We start from the raw sequence: 24,295 nt of genomic DNA on the forward strand, positions 1-24,295 counted from the left end.
GACAAATTGTGAACCAAGGACAAGATTTCCTAATTACACTCTAATGGTTTTGATGGGAATGGCACTTTGTGTGCATGCTTGACATCAGACTGCTGAAGCAGGCTCTCCAAGTTCTGTCATGCTGCTCTTCTCTATCCAAACTGTCCACTTTATGTCAATTTAGAGGGCACGAGTTGTACCTTAGGCTGGGCATTGAAACATGTGTTACCTTTTCAGAGTACATCTTCTCCAGAATACACAATGTGGATAAAAGTTATCCTTAAAACTTTTTTTTCTACATACACACAGGCAGAGTCAATGTTTGTTAGTACAGAGGAACTGAAAATTTATAATGCAGACCATGTGCTCTAGCCAGGAAGCAGCTGTATTTCCATTTCCACTTCTTAATCTTTAAATAAATACATCACTAGATTAGAATATTACTCAAAGCAGGTTATTTATGGGAAAGAATAGCCTTAGTATGCATTCTACAAAATATTGTGAATACAAATTTCTTCTGCTTGAGATGTCTATAGTGTCCTGTTAACACCCAAAGCCACAGTCAATGTACCTGTTTGCAACATACTGTGATGCTATACCATCTGGTTCTGCTTTTGTACTACAACAGACAAAGATAAATCTGTTCTTTGTGAAACTTTCTGTAGGAGCTCTCTGTTTCTTGGAACACCACGTGGAAGGCTACAGGATCCATTCAAAGTTCACACAATTTTGTACACAGCTGCTGTGAGTAAGACCTTAGTGATGGTTGTATCCTGTTGTTGAAGCAGGCTTAAGCAGTGCTGAAAATATAACTTGAAGTCGCTGTACACAGGGTCACTTTTGATGACAAATTAATTCTCCGTGGACTCATTCTCTGAATGGACGCTCCTGATTCAACGAGAAATCACAAATGTTTATTTTGCATTTTAAAATAAACTGTCAAAAATTGTGCTTTATATTTGAAATCCTTGTTTGCTGAGCATGTGAAGCAATGATTTGAATATCCATAAGACATAGGAGCAGAATTAGGCCATCTGGCCCATCGAGTCTGCTCCGCCATTCAATCATGGCTGATCCTTTTCTTCCTATCTCCTCCTCAGCTCCATTTCCCAGCCTTCTTCCTGTAATCTTTGATGCAAAGTCCAATCAAGAACCAATCAATCTCTGCCTTAAATACACCCCATGACCTGGCCTCCACAGCTGCATGTGGCAACAAATTCCACAAATTCACCAACCTTTGGCTAAAGAAATTTCTCCGCATCTCTGCTTTGAAAAGGTGCCCCTCTATCCTGAGGTTGTGCCCTCTTGTCCTAGACTCTCCCACCATGGGAAACATCCTTTCCACATCTACTCTGTCTAGGCCTTTCAACATTCGAAAGGCTTCAATGAAATTCACCCCTCATCCTTCTGAATTCCCGCGAGTACAGACACAGAGCCAGCAGATATTACTTGTATGATAACCCTTTCATTCCTGGAATCATCCTTGTGAACCTCCCCTGGACCCTCTCCAATGCCAGCATATCTTTTCTAAGATGAAGGGCCCAAAACTGTTCACAATGCTCAAGGTGAGGCCTCACCAATACCTTACAAATCCTCAGCAATACATCCTTGCTCTTGTATTCTAGACCTCTTGAAATGAATGCTGCCATGGCAATTGCCTTCCTCACCGCCAACTCAGCCTGTAAGTTAACCTTCAGGGTGTTCTGCACAAGGACTCCCAAGTCCCTCTGCATCTCAGATTTCTGGATTTTCTCCCTGTTTAGAAAATAGACCACACATGTATTTCTACTACCAAAGTGAATGACCATGCATTTTCCAACATTGTATTTCATTTGTCACTTTCTTGCCCATTCTCCTAGTCTGTCTAAATCCTTCTGTATCCTACCTGTTTCCTCAATGCTACCTGCCCCTCCACCAATCTTTGTATCATCTGCAAACTTGGCAACAAAGCCATCTATTCCATCTTCCGAATCATTTATATACAGCATAAAAAGAAATGGTCCCAACACCGACCCCTGTAGAATACCACTAGTCTCTGGCAGCCAATCAGAAAAGGATCCTTTTATTCCTACTTACTGCCTCCTACCAATCAGCCATGTTGGTAACTTTCCTGTAATACCATGGGCTTTTAACTTGGTAAGCAGCCTCATGTGTGGCACCTTGTCAAAGGCCTTTTGCAAGTCCAAATATACAAGATCCACTGCATCCCCCTTATCAATCCTACTTGTAATCTCCTCAAAGAATTCCATCAGGTTCGTCAGGCAGGATTTTCCCTGGAGGAAACCGTGCTGACTTTGTCCTATCTTGTCCTATGTCACCAAGTACTCCATCACCTCATCCTTGACAATTGTCTCCAACATCTTCCCAGCCACTGAGGTCAGGCTGATAGTTCATGCATGGGAAATAGTAGGGGGCCATATACATAATACTTCCATGTCAAGCCTTAGTGATGTTTCAGACTGTGAGGTCATATGTAGAATTGATTCCAGAAGTACGACAGAACGGCAGTTATGTTACTAGATTCTTACTCCATAATGTGGAACAAATAAACCTGAAACAAGAGATTAAGCTCCAATCTAAAAATAACACAAAAACTAATGTCAATAAAGCTGGCTGTATAGCTGTTAAATTATCAAAAAATGTGCTCTCAAGGTATTAACCTATAGGTGAAAGAGATTGGCCAGCCTATATTTGACTTGCCCTATAAGTGATTCCAGTCCACTCCCAACCTGATCAATAGTTAATTATTCCCTGAGGTGGAGCAGCAAATTGTTCAGGTGTGTCCAATATCAGGGCAACTAAGATAGTCTGAGTGCCAACAGCTAGATCATCACAATCTCGCTTCTTTTGTTGTTGATAATGATTCAGAGTCCTCTGTGATGGTACAGATTTTATCTTACAAGAAATGTTTCTTTAAACCAATGCCTTGTTATCTGCTGGGGATGTCTAATTGGAGTTGAGAAAGATTGGCCCTTCTTCGAGAACTGTGGATTGTTGATTCTCCTCAGATTGTTTCAATGAGGCACCTTGGATTGTTTTCTGTGAAAATGTAGGCTGTTGTTAAATTGTCTAACCTGGATGGAATCTTACTGGATTGCTGGTGATGCTCCAATAAATAGAAATCTGTGCCTAATCAACATTGCTTCTATTAGAAAACATCAGCTTGCTACATTCTTTTGGCAAACTCTCTGTCTTGCGTTCCAAAGAAGTTTCATAAATTAATCTTTTTCTTTTGAACAGCTCTTACCATTTTATTCATTTGGACTTACCTTTGCAGATGATGTTGGAAATTTGGCATCTTGTGTGTAAATTATACTACAGCTTGTGCTACTTCGGTAGGAAGAGCAGAGAAGCTAGCAATTTTCTGTTGCTGTAACATAGTTGTGGTCCCACAATTGTCCTGGATCATGAATAATTCCTAAACTATGACAAGAACTGCATCAAAGTGTCTCCGATCTGACACTTTCCTGAGTCTGTCAAGTCTGGTCTACCTGTGTAATCTTCTAAGGGTGATGATGGTTTATGACATGTTGAGACCTCGTTCATTTCCCTTCCTGCCCGATTGGCTAATTGTTATCCCTTGCAAAAAACCTGGCTTCCGTACAGGGACAAGATGCACTTAGGAAGAAGTATATGCCATCATTTAGGGCTCTGAAAGCTCCTGATAGATATGCCCAAGATGATCCCCTTGATTCTCCCATTCTTGTACATTGATGACCCAGATCCCACTTACTGCAGAAACAGTGTTAGTGATAAACAAACTCTGCACTTTAGATTCTTCTATCAGCCTGGCTGCAGATGCTCAACAGGATTCTGCAGCTGTTTGTTGTGACCTTCTGTGTGGAGACTAAAGCGGCACTTCTGTGAAGTCTCCCACATAGCTTTGAGGAATGTCAGGACATTCCCCAAGCATTATACATGGTAATAGCATTGAGTACAACTCTGCAGGCAGTCCTTAAGAGATAAGAACCCACGATCCCTTCAATGGTGAAATATCCAGACCTGGCCTTGCATTTTTGGTTTGTCCTGCTATAATGCAGCTATGAGCACTTGCTACTTTTGTAATGTTTTAGACCAGGTCCTTCGAGGTTTAGTCTGATTCCCCAAGATTACCATACGAACATATGTGTTCAGAATGTGTCTCACCAAGTATCAAAATCACAGGAGTGAAGAAGCAGCTGCCCCTTTGAGACTAAAAGTTATAAGTAAAACTGCAGATGCTAGAAATCTAAAATGAACATAGAAAATGGGGCAATTACACAACAGGTCAGGCCACATCTGTGACAAGTGAAACAGAGCTAACGTTCCAGTTCAAAGACCCTTTGTCAGGACTAGGATGAGTGCGACATGTCTGCTCACAGACTCCATCTGCTCCCATTCAATCACTGGCCAGATAATCTTGTTGACAATTTAGGTCCATGGTCACCCTGGCTTTACTCTCTCAGAAATCTCTCCTGCCCCACTCCCTCTGCAGTTCAATAAGCTGCTCTTTGTTTATTTCCGAGTTCTGATGCAGAGTCTTTGACCAGGAATGTTTAGTCTTTTTCCTTTTCCGACAGATGTGGTCTGACCTGCTCCTTATTTCAAAGTTCAAAGTGCATTTGTTATCAAAGGTATGTATACTATATACAACCTTGTGATTCGTCTTCTTACAGGCAGCCACAAAACGACAAAGTCTAATAAAAAAAAAAAGACCATCAAACACCCAAAGTGCAAAAAAGGGAACAAATTGTTCAACCAATAAAAAGAAAAAAAAACCACTCAAAACTGAGTCCATAGCCACAAAGCCAGTTCATTGCTGCGGCATTGCTTGCCCCTTTCAGACTAATGCTGCAAAACAGTCACGAGCTTGATTAAAGGCATCATTTAGGGCTCTGAAACCTTGTATTGTACTGCCTGGTACTGCTATCAGAATCTTGTAACAGGAAGATTTTGTGTTCTATAATAGACTTCACCTTGATGAGCCATCGCCACCAAGAAGGACGTAAGGAAGCCTGAAGTCCCACATCTCCAGCGTCAAGAACAGCTACTTCCTTCAACCAAGAACAGAATGTTTGAAGGGAAGTCGCTGTTCTTAAACCAAATGGCAAAACCCGATTCATTACTACAGCTTAGCAACACTATGGCCACTCTGTTTACTTTGCAGCAAAATGGTCTTTATTTTTGTTTTCTCTTGCAAAAAACTGTGTGTAATTTATGTTCAATTTATGCTTTGTTATGTGCTTGTGATGCCACTGCAATAAGTTTTTCATTGCATCTGTTCATATCTGTACTTGTTCATATGACAATTGCAATAAATTTGAGTTTGTCCTAAAATATCTCCAGTTTTAGGAAACATAATTACTGGTTTCATGATCTTACCTGTTACAGCCTTATTCAAATCCTCTCATATCAATTTACAAAAATGTTATACCAAGACTTAATCTTCTCGAAAACAACATAGTTAAATACCAGAGAGTCAGGGTGCTGAGTAAATGATAGGATTGGGAAACTCCATTTAACTTTCCAAGCAGTGTTCTTAAAATAGAGAGTTCAATGAAATGGGACAGATTATTATGTTTAATATATTCTCAAAAATGTACTTTTGCTATTCTAGTTTTTATAAATCAACTGTGTTGATTGGAAGGGATTCTAGTTTCAGATTAGATGTTATTCAAACCTAACTCTACTACTATGGGCTGGCAAGAACTCACTGTCAAAGATCTTTGACAAGCATGGTTACGAGTGCTGTAAGATACAGCCTGCTTTTTTCCTTACTGCAGGCAGAAATGTCCCCACAATTATTCAGCTTTTTTCTTGCTAAGTAAATCCAAGTTGAGCTGCTATGATCCTGGGTCATGAAAAGGCAAGCTTTGAGTTTATATTGTATATCTCACAATCTCACAACCTGACCACAAACAATGTCATTCTAAAGCGTAATAACTATTAGAACGAGAAAACAAGCTATTAGGTATACGCACAACAATCTTCCAGGAATGGTAATGGGTAACTATTGGTCAGGAACTCATCTTCAGATATTTCCCTGGAATCCTTTATATCTAGCTGAATGGTAGCCAGGGGCTCAGTTAAATATCTCATCTGACAGATAACACCTATGAAAGCATTGTATTCTGTGCTCAAAACTCTGGACTTGAGCCCACAACCACAGCTTAGAGTGAGGAATGCAACGAGTGAGTCACTGCTAATGTCACGCAGAGAAGAAATGGCTATTTATTTTCTGCTCCTATATGTTGCTTAGACATCTTATGTGGAATTCATTTAGTAAACAAGGATCAGGTTGGGAAATCTCATTCTGGTGAGACTTCATTGAAATAAGGTACTTGCATGAGATTACAGAGGAAACTCGGTACAAACAAAGCAACACAGACACAATGCTGGAGGAACTCAGCAGGCCAGGCAGCATCCATGGAAATTAATATTCAGACCGTTCTTTAGGACTGAAATGGAAGTGGGAAGATGCCAGAATAAAAAGGTTGGGTTTGGGGAAGGAGGCTAGCTAGAAGGTGATAGGTGAAGCCAGGAGAATGGGAAAGATAAAGGGCTGGAGAAGAATGAATCTGACGGGAGAGGAGAATGGACCACAGGAGGGAAGGAGGAGGGGACACGGGGAAGTGATATGCAGGTGAGAAGAGGTAAAAGGTCAAAGTTGGGAATAGAAGAGGAGGGGAAGGGGAAAATTATTAGAAGGAGAAATCAATGTTCATGCCGTCATTTAGGGGCTACCCAGACCAAATATGGACTGACTTGTCGGAACAGGAATGGAAATTAAAATGTTTGGCCACTGGGAAGTTCTGCTTATGGCTGATGGTGCAGAGGAGCTTGGCGATGTGTCCTCCCAATTTCGCAGGTGAAGTGTTGTCTCAGCTGGAAGGGGCCCTGAACAGAGGTGAGGGAGGAGGTGAAGGGCAGGTGTAGCACTTTGGCTGTTGGCAGGGATAAGGGCCGGGAGGGATGAATGGACAAGGGAATTGCAGCAAGAACGATCTCTGAAAAGGGGAGAGGCGGGTGGGGAGGAGTGGGGGAAAGGTAAAAATATGTTTGGTGGTAGGATCCCTTTGGAGGTGGCGGTTGCTGCAGAGGATGATGTGTCAGATGCGGAGGCTGACGGTATGTAGCTGAGGACAAGAGGAATATCGCTGTTAAGGCAGCGGGAAGATGGGGTGAGTGCAAATGTTCAGGAAGTAGGGAAAATGTGGGTGAGGGCAGAATCCATTGTGGAGGAAAGGAAACCCCATTCTTTGAAAAAGGAGGACATGATGTCCTTTCAGGCTGCATCCTGGGAACAGATGTCGTGGAACGAGGGAACTGAGAAAAGAGAATAGCATTCTTACAGGAGATTGGGTAGGAAGAGGTATAGTTGAGATAACCGTGGGAATCGGTAGGTTTATAAAAGATGTCGGTTGACAGTTTGTCTCCAGAGATGGAGTCAGGGAGATCGAGAAAGGAGAGGGAGGTGTCAGAAATGGATCAAATGAATTAATGGCAGGGTGGAAGTTCGAGGCAGAGTTGATAAAACTGATGAGCTCAGCATGGGTGCATGAAGGAGCACCAATGCAGCCCTCAGTGTAGTGGAGGAAGAAATGGGGAGTATAACCGGGGAAGACTTCGAACATGGACTGTTCTACATAACCAGCAAAGAGGCAGACATAGCTGGAGCCTATACATGTGTCATTTTGGTGCAAATAAAATTGCAGTTAACTTTTTCAGGACAAAATAAACAGAGAAATCAGCCTGAAAGAAATTTATTTTATAATGTAGTTGAAGAGATATCTACCAGATTGCGCACATTTTCAGCCTGAAACGTTGACAATTTCTTTTTTCCCCACAGTTGCTGCATAACCCATTCTTTGCTTCTCCAGTTTCCAGCATCTGCGGTATCTTATGTCTCAGACGACAAAGAGAAAATCTGCAGATGCTGGAAATCCAGGCAACACATACAAAATGCTGGAGGAACTCTGCAGGCCAGGCAGCATCTGTTGAAAAAGTACAGTCAATGTTTTGGGCCGAAACCCTTTGGCAGGACTGGAGAAGGGAAAGCTGAGGAGTAGATTTAAAAGGTGGGCGGAGGGGAGAGAGGATCACCAGGTGATAGGTGAAACCTGAGGGGGAGGGATGAAGTAAAGAGCTGGGAAGTTGATTGGTGAAAGAGACAGAGGTCATGGAAGAAAGAAAAGGGGAAAGAGGGAGGCGATGGGCGGACAAGGAGATGAGGTGAGGGGGGAAAAGGGGATGGGAAATGGAGAAGGAAGGGGGGAGGGGTTGGAGGGTATTACTGGAAGTTTGAGAAATTGATGTTCATCTCATCAGGTTGGAAGCTACCCAAACGGAATATAAGGTGTTGTTCCTCCAAGCTGAGCATGGTCTCATCACAACAGTAGAGGAGGCCATGGACTGACATATCGGAATGAGAATGGGAAGTGGAATTAAAATAGCTGGCCACTGGGAGATCCTGCTTCTTCTGGTGGACGGAGCGTAGGTGCTCTGCAAAGCGGTCTCCCAATCCATGTTGAGTCTCACCGATATACAGGAGGCCACAGCAGGAGCACCAGACACAGTATATGACCCCAGCAGATTCACAGGTGAAGTGTTGCCTCACCTGGAAGAACTGTTTGGGGCCCTGAATGGTAGTGAGGGAGGAGGTATAGGGACAGGTGTAGCACTTGTTCTGCTTGCAGGGAAGAGTGCCAGGAGGGAGATCACTGGGGAGGGACAAATAGACAAGGGACCAATCAACTTCCCAGCTCTTTACTTCATCCCTCCCCCTCCAGGTTTCACCAATCACCTGATGGTTCTCTCTCTTCTTCCCCCCACCTTTAAAATCTATTCCTCAGCGTTTTTTTTCTCCAGTGTTACTTCGTGTGTGTTGCTCTCATGTCTCAGATGATATAGTTGGTTAGCATTCACTGCTGGGAATGGCTTGAATTCAGGGAATAAAATAAATGAGCTTAAATTAGAAACACTAGCTTAAAAATGTCAATCTAGATACTGGACTGCAGTGCAGGTAAAATGCTGGAGGAACTCAGCAGGTCAAGCAGAGTCCATGGAGAGGAACAGTTGATGTTTCGGGCCAAGTCACTTCATCAGGACTGGAAAAGAAAGAGAAGAAGCCAAAAGTTCCGTTTGAATAATAGGTAAATATTACATGCTATATAATCTTTAGAAAGGAGAGGGAATTTGATTGCTAGAAAATAATGAATAGATTTTAAAATAATATGCAGTAGGTGAATGTTTCTTCACTTAGAAAAATAGCTTTGTATGAAAGTGGGTTTGAGTATAGCCCAGATTGATGGGCTCATTGCTATCTTACAAATTCCATAAATTAATAACCAGTTGAAGTTTTTTCATTAGTTAAACAGGTTATTATATGCAGTACTGTGCAAAAGTCTTAGGCGCATGTAAAATAAATTCTGTCAAGTGAAGATGCTTTCAAAATTAAGGAAGTGAGAAGTTTCTAAACATCAAAAATTAATATAATGAACAGTAAACAATAAAAAAGCTAAATCAAATCAATATTCGGTGTGACCAGTAAAACTTTTAAAACTGTATCAATTCTCTTAGGCACACTGTTATGCAGTTTTATAAGAAAATCAGCAGGTAGGTTGTTCCAAGCATCTTGGAGAACTTGCCCACAGTTCTTCTGCAGAGTTTGGCTGTATCACTTGCTTCTGTCTCTCCAAATAATCCCAGACAGCTTTGATGATGTTGAGATCGGGGACCTGTGGAAGCTGTACCATCTGAAACCATATTAAAAAAACATTTGGATGCCTAACACTTTTGCACAGTACTGTATATAGCATTATCTTACATAAGAGGGAACATCATAAATTTCTTATTGAAGTAATTTTGCTGAACTTTTTTCTAATATGCAACAGTTCTATTGCTGATTAAACTTGACAGTTGGTTTTGGAAAGAAATAGCAGTTTGGCAGCTTGAGCACCACATTTTGTTGCCATTATTAATTCCCATTGATTGTTTTATAACATCATCTTGGAGGAAAGAGGAGCCTTTATTATTTCAGTTTTAGAGATATTGATAAGGATTAGGTCTAGGCAGTTCTGACTTATTGTTAAACATATCACTTACCACTGTGATATTAACGTACATAATTCCCATTAGAAATACTGTTCTGTGCAAGACCACATCTTCAGTGATACTATCACTGAATTGGAGAGGGAAAAGCTAAACAATCACACTAGTTGGACAGTGGTTGCTTCAATGATGAAGACACAATTGGTTCCTCAACAATATTCTCCATGATGAAATAGCTTTCCAATACCTGTCATTTGCATCACATTATGTCAGACCAGTGGTTAAAAAATTAAATTGGCCAGAATCAAACTCAGAATAGCATCTTGGCAAAGGAGGAGAATAGGCAAACAGGAACATACTGTATATGCAATAAGTGCTATCAGAGAGGAGTTTATTATCCCATTGCTCCTGTGCTGATTATAAAAGAGACCCTATCTAATGCTAACTTCCAGCACCTGGTCCAATACACTGCAGGAGTGCCTCTACCTCCCATTGAGATGGTGAGTCCTAGGCCATTACCACCTTCAGGATAATTTTTTTCTCAACTCACCTCATGCCAATTACTTAATTTTAGACCTATTCATGAACTAGGTCCATACTATTTACTCTTACAAGAGTCTCAATACTTTACCAAATTTTACCAAGCTTCTATAAAAAATGGATGTAATGTTGAGGTTTTATAGACATTAGTCAGATCATGTTTGGAGTACTGTGAGCAGTTTTGGTCCTCAGATCTAAGCAAGGGCATGCTGGCTTTGGAGAGGGTCCATTAGGAGATTCACGAGAACAATCCTGGGAGTGAAAAGGGTAATGCATGCAGATCATTTGATGCTCTGGGCCTTTACTCACAAGTTTAGAAAAATGAGGAGGGATCTCATCGAAACCTATCAAATATTGAAAGGGCTAGAAAGTGTGGATGTGGAGAGGATGTTTTCAGTAGTAAGGGAGTCTAGGATCAGAGGGCACATTCTCAGAATAGATAGTCTTCTTTTTAATACAAGGGTGAGAAGAAATTTCTTTGGACAGAATGAGATGAATCTGTGGAATTCATTGCCGCAAATGGCTGTAGTGTCTAGGTCATTGAGTATATTTAAGGTGGAGATTGATAGGTTCTTGATTAGTGAGGTCCTCAAAGGTTATGGGGTGAAAGCAAGAGAATGGAGCAGGAGAGGGGAAATAACTTAGCTATGATTGAATGGTGGAGTAGACTCTTATCCATGCCACTTTGTGTCCCTGATACTCAGAAACTGATCTGACATATTGAGCCAACTTCATTCCTCAGTAATGCTGTGATCTCATCTTTTATCAACAGAGCTACCCCATCTCCTTTTCCTGTTTGCTTATTATCTCCTTGTCTTGTTGCATGTCCCACGTACATTACCTCATACTATTCTGGATAAAGTTCCATTTGTCATTTTCCTTCCCAATCGACGGGACCGGCCTGCAGTCTAAAACTTTCCTTCTCACTGTCAACTACACAGCCAACGTTTGAAACATCTGCAAACGACTTCCTACATGAAGTTCTGAATCACTAACCTACATTACAAAAATAAAAGTCTGAGCACTGAACCCTGTGCAACATTAGCTTACCAGTCCAAAACAAAATTACTCTTTCCACCAAATATTACCCTTTCTTTCTCATCACTGATCCAGTTTTAGAGCAAATTTCCCACTTTCCCTGGGACCCCATGTGCTTTTACTTTTAGTGAGCAGTCTGCCATATGCAATCTTCTCAAAAGTCTGCTAAAGTAAGGGAGAAGATTCAAAGAAAACAATAAATAAAGAAATATGCAAGCATTTGTATTTCTGAATCAGGAACATCCAAAGCAATATAGTTGTTCTTTAATGCTGCATTAGTTGATCCTTAGTTATAGCCACTCTGTCAAAAAGAAACACTTTCAATTTTCATCTTCTCTCTCAAACACTTTCATAGTCTTAAGGACTTCCATTAAACTTTGGTCTGAAACTTTTCCTGTCAGGAATAATCCCTCAATTTTATTATAATTTCCATCACATCTGATTTTTTTTAAGTATCTCACATATTTTTCTATAATATGGAGATAAGAATTGTTCAGGCTATCCTGAATATCATTGAACATTAAACACTGTCTATGTTTAACACAACTTCTCAATTCTTCGTTTCTGTCTCTCTATGATTGTATTCCCATGCCCTGTTTGATATTTAATGTACCTCATCTGTGTCATTGCTCCAGGCCCAGTTGGAATTCTACTTTTCTGGGAGAAGATGGCTTTGTTCTTCCTACTGAAATGAAGCAGGATTAAGACACGCAGTAAGTTCTACAAACTGTGAGCATGTGAGTACTTCGAAGTCGCTGCATTAGGTCAATAGAGTTAATGTGTGCAATATCTGACCACGCTGTAAGTTTCCTTCGTGTTATGGAAAATTGGGAGGGTAGAGGACGTGTATCCAGGTCTCAGATTTGGTCTCCCAATTAATACTCTATCATGGGCCAATGTTTAAAAATACAACCTCTTTACTGTTCCATTTATCTTATTTTTACAGGCATATTGAGGTTATGGGTGGTGGGATGGTAGGATGGAGATATGTCTATACCAAAGGAGATGTTACATAGAAAACCTACAGCACTATACAGGCCCTTTGGCCCACAATGCTGTGCTGAACGTAATAGAACTCCAAAATAAAAAAGGAAATGGATTTTTTTTTCTGTAAAGCACTGATTGCTGTATTGATTATGCCCACATTTTAGTTAAATCTTTCAGATCCAGGAACAATGGTTTATACTTCAATTAGTTTTAAAGACAGACTTTCAAGATACCTTCTATGCTGGTGCATGGGGTTATTTACACAATTTATTTCAGTTAATTTCCTCTTATTCATCAGTCTGTTTAGAACAAGGTAGGAGGGCTGAAGGTGAAGAGATGTTATGATATCCTTTTTTTGTGAGAAATGGAAGCTCATGTTTGCCCTGTGGTCCATCAAATGGACATATTCTCAACAAATGGCAGTTAGAGACCACATCCGTTAATTAGTTACATAAATCTCAACTGAACACCACACTGGGTATTAAGACCATTATTGATATACTCTAATTAGCTGGGTAAAATTTGAATGTTTCTTCAATAGCATCTGTAGTCCAAAGATTCTCCACATATTGTTTAATACACGCCTAAATGTTTCAGTTTCAACTACCCTCCAAGAAATTACAGAGGTGAAAATTAGAAGGATCTAAATAAGATACTTGTTCCAAAACAGCCAGGGGGTAATCATGTGTGAGAAATCTGTACCAATTGCTAAGGCACTCTTTCCCTCCATTAGCCTGTAGGTCACCTTCGAGAAAGGTGTAGCACCTGCTTATTCCCCTCCCCCACCCCACCCCCACCAATTAGGGTCAGGTGTAACCATGGGGGCAGGTGGTGGATGGTCATGTGAGCAGCTGGTGCATATCACACGTTCTGGTTATGCGACTACTGATGCCAGGCAGACAATCTCTGAAGAGTATTGATAATGGCTGGGGTCACCCGTCCTGTAAAGACACTGTCCAGAAGAAGGCCAATGGCAAACCACTTTTGTCGAAAAATTTGCCTAGAACAATCACGGTCATGGAAAGACCATGAGCGGCCACATCATGCAACATGGCACATAACGAACGAATGCTATTGAAGTTAAGAGAAAGGGAATGTTACATTTTCGGCACCAGTCAGAACTAAAGGTTCCCCACTTGAGCCAACAGGGAAATATAGTTTAGGATCTGTTGGTAACCTTTAAACCAGAAGGTTTTGAGTTCAAGTTCATCTCAAAAGACTTGAGCCAATAATCCTAGGCCCTTGGTAGGAGGATTTTGGATGGAACATTGGAATGAGGCCTCGTCTGTTCCCTGATGTGCACAAAAAGATCTCCTGACATGGATGCAGGTTTGATCTCAACATTTGAGAGAGATTTGAAAGGGTACGTGAATAGGAGGGGCATGGTCCAGGTGAGGGTCAATAGAACTAGGCAGAATAACAGCTCAGCATGGACTAGATGGGCTGAAGGGCTTGTTTCTGTTCTGAAGTGCTTTATGACTCCATGCCATATTTTAAAGTCTATCGGTCTTCAATTTACATTTAATGTGTCCTGATTAAGACTTGTGCCACATTTAATCTCATGAAAGCAGATTCTCTCATGGTTATTTGAGAAAGCTTGTGCAAAGGTTGAGCACTATACTACAACAGTGAATGTAAAGTGCTGAGGTTGTTCAAGGCACCTTATCTATGAAAGTTTTTCTTTTACATGTGTATTAATGTTTTCTATCCACTGGCAACAGTCCTAAGCTAAAAGGCTGGACACCTATAATGTAAAGACATTTCATTTCCTAGACACTTTGGAAGGATATCAATTTTTGTCATGTCTATTAACTAATCTAAATCTGCTACTTGTTTAATACAATAGTAATTATGTGTTAGGTGATAAACTTTTGGAAGGACTTCTTATCTCTGACCATTATAAATAGTGGAATGATTTTTATTTTTGTCTTTATTGGATCTGGTTGCCATTCAGCAAGTTGTTTGCCAGTGTTCGAGGGTTGTTTTGCCTGGCCACTTTTTCCTCCTATTGTCTTCATCAGATCTACAGCTGAATGATGTCATCTTTCCACTGAATGGCAACAGCCAGCTGAAGGCTCCAACTATGTGACTCTTTCAGGAAAGGTTAAAAAAAGGTGACTGTCAAACTTCAGGATACTACGCTGGGGAATCAGTCATCTCTGGACAGAGAATTCTTTCATTGTTGGTATCAACATTCAGCCAGGAAAATGTGGTGACAGCTTGTAGCCAAAGTGCTCTTTGGCTTGGAGATAAGAATGCATAACATACTATTTAGAGCTGCAACACATATGAAAACATTATAATGAAGGGCAAATGTAGTTAATCAGCCTTAACTCCAAGCCATTTTCCTTCCTGTGGGACTGGAGAAGAATAAAGATGTTACAAAGATTTTACATAAGACATTCTTAATCTTGTAATTCTAGATAGACAGGTAAATTTACATGGGAAAAAATTGCACATGGCTTTGGAATGAAGAGTTTATGTAAAGGCTGGCAAACACAGGAAGTGAGATATAGAATGTATAGGAAGTGAAAGCTAGCATGTATTGTGTATTGGATTTAATCTTTTAAAAAGTCAGAATTCATATCTAATCCTTTCAGTGTGACATTTTATTTTCTTATTCTAAGCCAACAGGCCCAAACAACATAAGGCAAGATGTTAAAATGAGTACACACCCATTCTGCTTAGGGCTCAGCATGACCCACATTGAAACCAGTTGGTGGGCTCTGATGTGACTGTGGGAAGAAGCAGTTTCTGATGACTGCAACAAGTGGAGCTTGATAGTGGATGGATTATGATGTTCCTTCCAGTCCTTGCAAATGGACTCCACATGCTGTTGATGTAGAGATTTGGGGTGCACACTGCCTTACCAGATACTCACACAGAATGCTGGAGAACTCATCAGGTCAGGCAGGATCTATGGAGAGGAATAAAGAGCTGACGTTTCAGACCGAGGCCCTTTATCAGGACTGGAAAGGATGGGGAAGAAGCCAGAATAAGAAGATAGGGGGAGGGGAAGGAGTACAAGCTGGAAGGTGGTAGGCGAACATGAGAAATTCTGTAGATGCTGGAAATCCTGAACATTACACACAAAATACTGGACAAACTCAGCAGTTCAGACAGCATCTGTGGAAATGAATAAACCGTCAATGTTTCAGGCCGTGACTCTTCATTAGGACTGATAGGTGAAGCCAGGTGGGGAAGTAGGTGGGTGGGAGAGGGGAGGAATAAATTAGAAACTGGGAGGAGACAGGTGGAAGGGTAAAGTGCTGGAGAAGAAGGTATCTAATACTGCTTCTTTATTTTGTCTGTGCCTGGCTAAGAATTTTCATGAGACCAAGAGGACATTGCAATTTTTAAGCAGGCATCGCAAATGTCTTTGAAGTGTTTTCTTTTTCCTCCTGAAAATCTATTGCCATAATGGAACTTGAAGGAATCCAGAAGACAGCATGTAAACAAAATGGCCTACACATTCATGCTGAGTGAGCTTGAGCCTTGATGCTGGGGATTTGGTCTAAGAGGGACCCTGACATGAGTTTGCTGGCGCTTTTCCAGTGCTTGGTGATTTGTCTGAAGCACATCGCAGAGTGGGATCACTATGGTTGCCATGGCTCTGGTCTTCCAGCATTCCTTTCTCAGTTGGCCAAAGTCTGTGCTGACACGCTAGAGACACTGGTAAAATTCATCATCAATTCTCACCTCTGTGGAGGCTCCCAAGATATGAAAAGAGATTCACGTCTTTCAGGGTCTAGTTGTGCATCATGATCATTGGGAAGTGAGGGTTGAGATGCTGTATGTGACAGCAGTTGGTAGAGGACCTGGCCATTTAGCGTAAGGTTCATCCTTTCATATATTACAGTGATTGGAGCTTGTCCCCCAAGTACACACATAAGGAAATGTCAAATATGTACTTGGCTGATCTAGGTTCTGGAGTGGACTTACCTTTTTATTCAATAAATCAATGCTGGAAGCTAACAAGGAGGTGATATGCAGTATTAGGGCAAGGAAGACTGAGGAGAGGATTTGAGGGACTAGACTTTCTTGCTCAGTCTCTGGTGGTCCCGTTGGTTCAGGTCCATGTAAGCATACAACAAATTTTTGAGGACAGCTGAATTTGCAAGGAATTTGCCATCATCCCTCACTGTAGAAGGCTTTTATGAGGTTAAGAAGTGGCATCTCTGATGGTGAGTGTTGTTCCCTGGTGTTTTCTCCTCCAATGTAAAGCCCACGCCCACTGTATCTTTTGATGGGCTGTATTTGCATTGGGAATGTGGGAGAAGTTCTTGGCCACTGGGAATGGTGGTTGAGGAGGATCTTGCAACAGGTTTCCCTTCAATTGATAGCAGGGAGACTCCTTTGCAATGATCTTAATCAGGAAGTGGTCATGATTAAAATATTTCTGTGATTGACTGATGGAAGTATTTCTTTACCATATTTTAGTACTTCAGCTTAGATTTTGTTGGTTTCAAAGTTCTTGGTCTTCCTTAACTTTCAGGTGGCTTTTTCATCTAGCTGGGTGAACATAGAAATTTACAGCACATTACAGGCCCTTCGGCCCACAATGTTGTGCTGATCATGTAACCTACTCTGGAGTCTGCCTAGAATTTCCCCAGCACATAGCCCTCTATTTTTCTAAGTTCCAGATGCTAAGCTTTTTGTGGATACTATACTGTATAATAGAAATAAAAACACTCTTGTCAGTATTGATTAAGAAGATCTTGATATGAACCATTCAGTGGACACTAACTCCCTCTCTATCTTGTGAAGCTTTTTTCTGTTCTTGGTTCTCAGCATAGTGGGTCCTTTGCTATTACTCTAGATTCTTTTGACATTGCAGAAGTATGTTGTCTAGTTGTTGGATCTCCTATGGTCTTTTGTCTATACTTCTCACTGGGTTAGTAAAACAGCAACATAATCAAATATCCCATCAACAGTAGACATTTTCTCTTCTCCCTCTTTCATCAGGCAGAAGCATTTAGCACCAGGCACAAGGACAGCTTCTACCCTGCTGTTATGAGACTATGTAATGGTTCCCTAATTTGATAAGATGAACCTCACAATTTACCTCATTAGGAGCTTGGAATTATTGTTTACCTCCAGTGCAGTTTCTTTCAAGCTGGTACACTTTATTTTGCGTTTTTGTTGTTGTTTTACCTTATTCTACCTCAACGCAGTGTGTCATGATTTGATCTGTTAGAAGAGTATGCAAGATAATCTTTTCACTGTATCTCAGTACATGTGACAATAATAAACCAATCCCATTTCCTTTACACTTATCATCATCATTTTTAAGTCGTGGAGATTCTGATGACCTTCAGAAGCCTATAGGGCTTTTTTCCCCTTTTGACAATGATAGCATTTCCAGTCTAAGAATAGCTTTTGCCTGTGATTAATTAGTTGTCCTATCTCCTGATCCTTGTCGTCCGAGTTAACCAATCCCTTCAGGTAGAGAAACCAGGAGACTCTTTGCATGTATTAATGATGGTGACTTCAGACCAGTGGACACTGGTTCCCGTGGACCCTCTGTGGACAACGTTGACTGGAAATTGTCAGGTTGTCAGTGAATTTCTGACTGAGTAGAGCTTTCTTTTCAGGATCCTTGAAACCCTCAATATCGATATTCCAATGGTTAGAGTGTTTCTATTCCATCACTGTTCAGGGACAGTTTGATAATGATAACAGACCAGATTAGGCCGTGGTCTGTCTAGCCATCTTTGACACGATCTCACAAGTGAGTACTGTATGTTGTAAGGCAAATTGTAAAGCTGTTTCTGCTGTTTTAGCTCAAAGCAAAGAAACAGCATGGAGTGAACAAGCACACTTCTTTTGCACAACTTGTTAAGGAATGAAATGGTTTCAATAGTTAAGCTGTAGTGTGCAGAATGGATGCATTGAGCGAGGCAAAGCTTGTGTCAGAATTGAATCCTATCAGAAATTCACCTTGTTTTATTAAGAAAGTCATTAGCCATTGGGTTAGTGAGTTGGGGAGGGAGGGTGCTTCGGTGGAATGGGGGTGTGAGGTAAAAATAACATGTCTATTCGTTTAAGAGCAAAATTGCTAAGAATACTTCAGAGACCACAACTGAGTTCCTACTATTATCAAGAGATCTGAGTAGATCTCTGACCAGGTCAATGATAGGGATGGGGCTGAGTTTGTGATGGGGGTTGCAGAAGCCATTTGTTAGTGAGTTCTGTTAATCCTTTTGTAGATATCACTGAGATTTGCAAGAACATTTGCAGAGGGGATTAAGCAATTTGGATTTGGAGGAATTGAAGATGGAGTTGAAGATTTTCAAAGCAGGCTTGATAAAGAGAGGATCATGATCAGCTCAACTCCCCAGGAACCTAATAGGCAGTCATTGCTGATGTATCCTTCGGAAGGCAGTGACCCAATCATCCAGTCCGTCCCAAGCAGGTCATGTATAAGGCTGAAAGGAATTTCTGTTCCACTGAAGACTTGAAAGCAGTTCTAAGCTATTTCACCTAATAGAATTTTTAGATAATAGAGTAATACTTTACTCAAATAATTTCACAATGAAACAATGGGAAAACTTTCTGGAGAAGATGGCGCTGAGCTGCAATGCCTGTTGAGGTCGTGGCTTGGACTTAGACTTTTAGATTCAGGGGGATGGTTTTGGGGATAGCCCAGGGAGCTTAGGGACAGAAATGTGAAGGGATTAGAGGTCAGAGGCAGTAAGTGAAGAGTCAGGTGCAGCAGCTGATGATTGGAGTCCAGGTCAAAGACCTGGGTTGGGTCAGCAGTTGGTGAGGATGTAGACCAGTCAAGGACCATGGTCGGCGGGCCCCAATGATGAAGAACCAGTGACCCTTCAGGTAGGTCAGTCTCAGGGTCTGAGCTCTGTGTGAATCCAGAGGGCGAAGCCTGGAGTTCAAAATCCTGTCATCGGTGAGTCCTGGGGTTGATATCAGAGGTCGAAGCCTGAAGTTGAAGATCAAAGTTGGCATGAAGGATGAAGCCCCGGAAGTTGGAAGCCTATTGCCTGCGAATCTGTGAGTCCTAGCCAGAAACTGTAGGCTGGGAACCAGATGACTATGAGTCTGAGAATTCAGGTCCAAGGATGGGAGTCAGAGGCCTAGAGATGGCCTATCTCGGGGTTGGAGGCCTATTTGTGTGAGTGGGTGCCTGGGAAGGTCAGAAAGGAATTTACTTTGCTTTTGTTCCTGTGTTTGGTTGTTGCTGTTGTTGCTTGTGTTGCTCTGCTAGATGTTATGGACATGTTACTTTGGCACGTGTGGCAACACTAGCAGGCTGCTCCATCATACCCTTGTGTTGTGTTATCTGTGAACACAAACGACGCATTTCACTGTATGTTTCTGTATCTGTGTGATAAATAAATGAATCTGAACCTGAACAACCACGATCTTTAGTGAGTAAACATACAATCAAATTTAAGTATCTGTGGATAAGATTCACTAGAATGATTCCGGGAATGAGAGGGTTAACATATGAGGAACGTTTGTCCGCTCTTGGACTGTATTCCTTGGAGTTTAGAAGAATGAGGAGAGACCTCATAGAAACATTTCGAATGTTGAAAGGCATGGACAGTGTGGATGTGGCAAAGTTGTTTCCCATGATGGGGGAGTCTAGTACAAGAGGGCATGACTTCAGGATTGAAGGGCGCCCTTTCAGAACAGAAATGCGAAGAAATTTTTTTAGTCAGAGGGTGGTGAATCAATGGAATTTGTTGCCACGGGCAGCAGTGGAGGCCACGTCATTGGGTGTATTTAAGGCAGAGATTGATAGGTATCTGAGTAGCCAAGGCATCAAAGGTTATGGTGAGAAGGCGGGGGAGTGGGACTAAATAGGATAAAATGGATCAGCTCATGATAAAATGGCGGAGCAGACTCGATGGGCTGAATGGCCTACTTCTGCTCCTTTGTCTTATGGTCTTATGGTGATATTTAAATATTTAAGGTCAGAGAGTGAATAATTATCTTTTGGATTGGAAATGCAACAGGACCACAAGTACTAACACAATGACGGCATCAATGACATCTTCTTCAGCAGTTTTCTTGCCCAAAGTAATAAAAGCTTGGCTGTACTTAGTGTTTTATCATTACTAGTTTTCTTGCTTTGCCCCTGTTGGCCCCTTAAAATCAATTCTCCTCTAGCCTGCATTGAGGAGCTAGTTGGGCAGGACAGTCTGACTTTCGGACTTCTGACAAACATGTCCTCCTCCAGTACAGAGGTGGGAGGCGACTTGTTTTCTGGCTCACAATTTCTTTCCAACTAGCAAACAGCAATGATGAATAAAAGTTGAAGAAAAGAGCAACTACAGATTCTCTCCATCTTGTTAAAATCTTTTCACTTCCTCTGGGCCAGAAATGAATGACGCTTATTTTGAAACAGGATAAAAGTGGTACACGCATCATACTTCACTTCCTCATACATCGCACGGTCTTCATTACTCTTTAAGTAATCGTTCAACGTGTGCAGCAGGATGTTGGAGATCTTTTACCAGTCTTTTGTAGCGAGTGTAGCCTTCTTTGCAGCTTTATGTTGGGGGAGCAGTAATTGGTGTTGGTGATGCAAAAAGACTAAATAAACTCATCAAAAAGGCTGGATCCATCCTTGGCTACAACCTGGACTCTTTTGAGTTAGTGGTGGAGAGGAGGTCGTTAAACACACCGTTAACCATTATGGACAATCTGACACATCCTCTCCATGACCTACTGAATAAGCAATGGAGCACCCTTTCAGACCGACTCATTCAGCTCCGGTGTCACAAGGATTGTTACAGAAAATCTTTCCTACCAAATGCAATGAGCACATCCAACAGTTCATCTCTGTGTGACAGGAGAACACACATCATAGTACAATAACAAACAAGAGAAAATCTACAGATGCCGGAAATCCAAACAACACACACAAAATGCTGGAGGAACTCAGCAGACTAGGTAGCATCCATGGAAAAAAGTACAGTCGACCTTTCGGGACAAGACCCCTCGGCAGTAGTCTCTGTTTTATTATTTTTTACATTATTATTTCTCATTGGTAAATTATTATTGAGAATTATTATTCTGTACTTTATTATTAGTTAAGTCTGCACACTGCTAACTGTGTTTTTAAATGCTGCTGTAGTGAAAGAATTTCTCACTTAGGATCAATAAAGTACTTTATTATTATATTAATAACAATTATTATTATTTAGTCACTGTTGGTTTTGAAGAAACAAAATGATCCACATCACAATCTCACAAACAACAAAAGAGATAACTATCCAGAGATCGATCTTTCATGGTGATGCTCGAGACACAGAGGCCAGCAGGGTGGTACTGTGGCCTACTAAAGTAGCACCAGAGAGATGGGTTGAAATCTGTCTTCGGATAGTGTCTGTGTGGAGTTTGGATGTTTTCCCAAGCCTGTTTTTTCTGGGTGCTCAGGTTTCTTCTCAAATCATAATAAAAGCCCGACTTGGTGGGCTGAACAGCCTGTTTCTGTGCTGGATGAACCTAGGACTCTATGGTAGTGTATGGATGAATAGAATCCTTCTTTGAATAGTGTTATGACATCTGTTATAAACAGATGCCATCGAAAAGACACCTCTGCTGGTATTCTGTCAGTACTGGACCAAAATGTCAGTTGTGATTATGTTCTCAAATGTTGGTGTTGGAATCTTTTCCGAAGCAGACAGATTAAAATTGACATAATTCAAATGTTGATCAAGCAAATAAAAATGTGTAGAAAAATATATCCCTTTCAAAGATGCAATTAATCTGAAAATATTTTACTATTTTACTTCCTGTGCCTCAAACAAAGGCAACGCTACCTTTTTTCTATTTATAGCAGTTCAGAGTGTTGATCTGAATTGTTGTCGGTAGAGTGTGGATACAACCGATGAGAGATTGACGTTGGGCTTTTGTCAGAGTGTTGATCTGAATTGTTGTCGGTAGAGTGTGGATACAACCGATGAGAGATTGACGTTGGGCTTTTGTCCACTGTTTTCTATGGCACATATTTACAAGAGTTGGAGAAAACAATTGAAAATCCTGAATTCCCAGTTGAATGGGAGATGGGTGGGACTGTTTTCCATTTCCCTCAAATAGCAAGTCAGAAAGTTTGTTTCCATTTCATATTCTCAATAATTATTGGACTTGTTTTCTAGTAACTATAAGTTTACTATCTCGATGTCCCAAAGGGCAGTATCTTTACTTGCCTTTTAAAATCTGTTACTCATTTTTAATTAACCCTTTATGATATGAACCAGCCTTACAAATCTCCCTAATTCAGTTTGTTTAGGTGATCACAAGAAGAGTAGCAGCATGGTTCACTGCTAGCAGTTTCGGATCAACTGTGAAGGGCGTGGGCAGAGGACTACCTACCATTAGTTACGCCTCCCAGTCACGACATAATCTCCCAACCTAGATAGGAAAGTTTATGTGGGATAAGAAAACGACTGGGCAGAAGTGTAACATGCTCTCTGACAGGCTGAATGATCTGTCTGCGAAGTGCATAATTAATGAGGTAACCAAGAAAATCAATGAAGACGGGGCAGTAGACTTGATTTATACAGACTTTAGCAAGTTTTTTGACAAAGTCCTGTATGGTAGGTTGGTCCAAAGGTTAGGACATGAGGAATCCAAGACTGGAAAGGCTGCATTTATTCTCACTGGAACTCAGGAGGCTGATAGATGACTTGAAATAAGTTTACAAAATTATGAATGACATAAGTAGATAGTCAGAGTCTTTTTTCCTAGTGCATGGGAGTCTAAAACTGGAGGACATACAGTAGGTTTAAGGAGTGAGGGAGGAATTTAAATGAGAGGCGAGGAGTCTTTCGCACAGAGGACGGTGGTTACATGAACAAGCTTCCAGCTGAATTTGTAGAGGCAGGTTCAAATGCAATGCTTAAAAAGAATTTGGATAGATACTTGGATAGGAAAGGAGTAGAGGGCCACAAGGCTGAATGTAGGCAAACGGGATTAGTGTAGATAGGCATCACAATTGGCATGAATGAGTTGGGCCTGCTTCTGTGCTGTACAACTCCAACACTCTGAGTAAACACATCACAGCAGTATCCAGGAAGAACGAAGCTGTTGAAAATGGTAACTTTCAGGAGTAACATTGAACCAATGTTCTGATGCTCACGAGGAATTGAAAATAAATCCCATGCTGATATAGGGTATGCTCTACAGTATCCTGGCCCATATTTATCCTCCGTTAGTTCATTCAAAACAAAATTACCTCATCGTTACCTCACTGGTGTTTGAGGTATCCTTACGTGCACATTACGACAAACTCTATATTTTAAATGCTTTTTTTTTTATTGGGAAACATTTTATCATGTCCGGAGATAACACTGCAGCAAATTGTTTCACAACTCAAGCAAAAAAATTATCCTCAGTTGGAATACGAGAAAAAGATGAAATGATGCTTGTAGTACTATATCCGCTTAGGCCTTAGGGGTTAAAGGATCAGGAAAGGGTTGAAGGGAGAAAAAGCAGCGACACAGGCCTGTCACAAACTAAGTCAGATTAAGCAAAATTACTTACAGGCTTCAAAATGATAAAGAGTACATTGTATTTTAAACATCATTTTATATTATATTATTGTTGTGAGCAATACAAAAGAAAATGGTGACAGAGGCACTGGACACATTCGGGGAATCGTGAGTTATGGGGAGCTGACACAGAAAGGGGATGAACGCTGGGTGGATCATTTATGATCATATTGAACGGTGGGCAAGCTTTGGGGGCCCAG

The 24,295-nt window shown here is 41.1% G+C and overlaps 1 long non-coding RNA gene across 1 annotated transcript in view; it reads right to left on the reverse strand.

Annotated features, from left to right (window-relative positions):
* Positions 1-356: 356 nt before the first annotated feature.
* LOC140204250 (uncharacterized) overlaps positions 357-24,295 on the reverse strand; it is a 32,204-nt gene continuing 8,265 nt past the window's right edge. Inside the window, exons 2-3 of the long non-coding RNA XR_011887568.1 lie at positions 4,613-4,655; positions 357-867 (exon numbers count right to left, since the gene is read on the reverse strand). This is a non-coding gene — a long non-coding RNA (uncharacterized lncRNA). The remainder of the gene's footprint in view (positions 868-4,612; positions 4,656-24,295) is intronic.

The sequence above is a fragment of the Mobula birostris genome, chromosome 10 (genome assembly GCF_030028105.1).
Source record: "Mobula birostris isolate sMobBir1 chromosome 10, sMobBir1.hap1, whole genome shotgun sequence".
In the NCBI taxonomy this organism is placed as follows: domain Eukaryota; kingdom Metazoa; phylum Chordata; class Chondrichthyes; order Myliobatiformes; family Myliobatidae; genus Mobula; species Mobula birostris.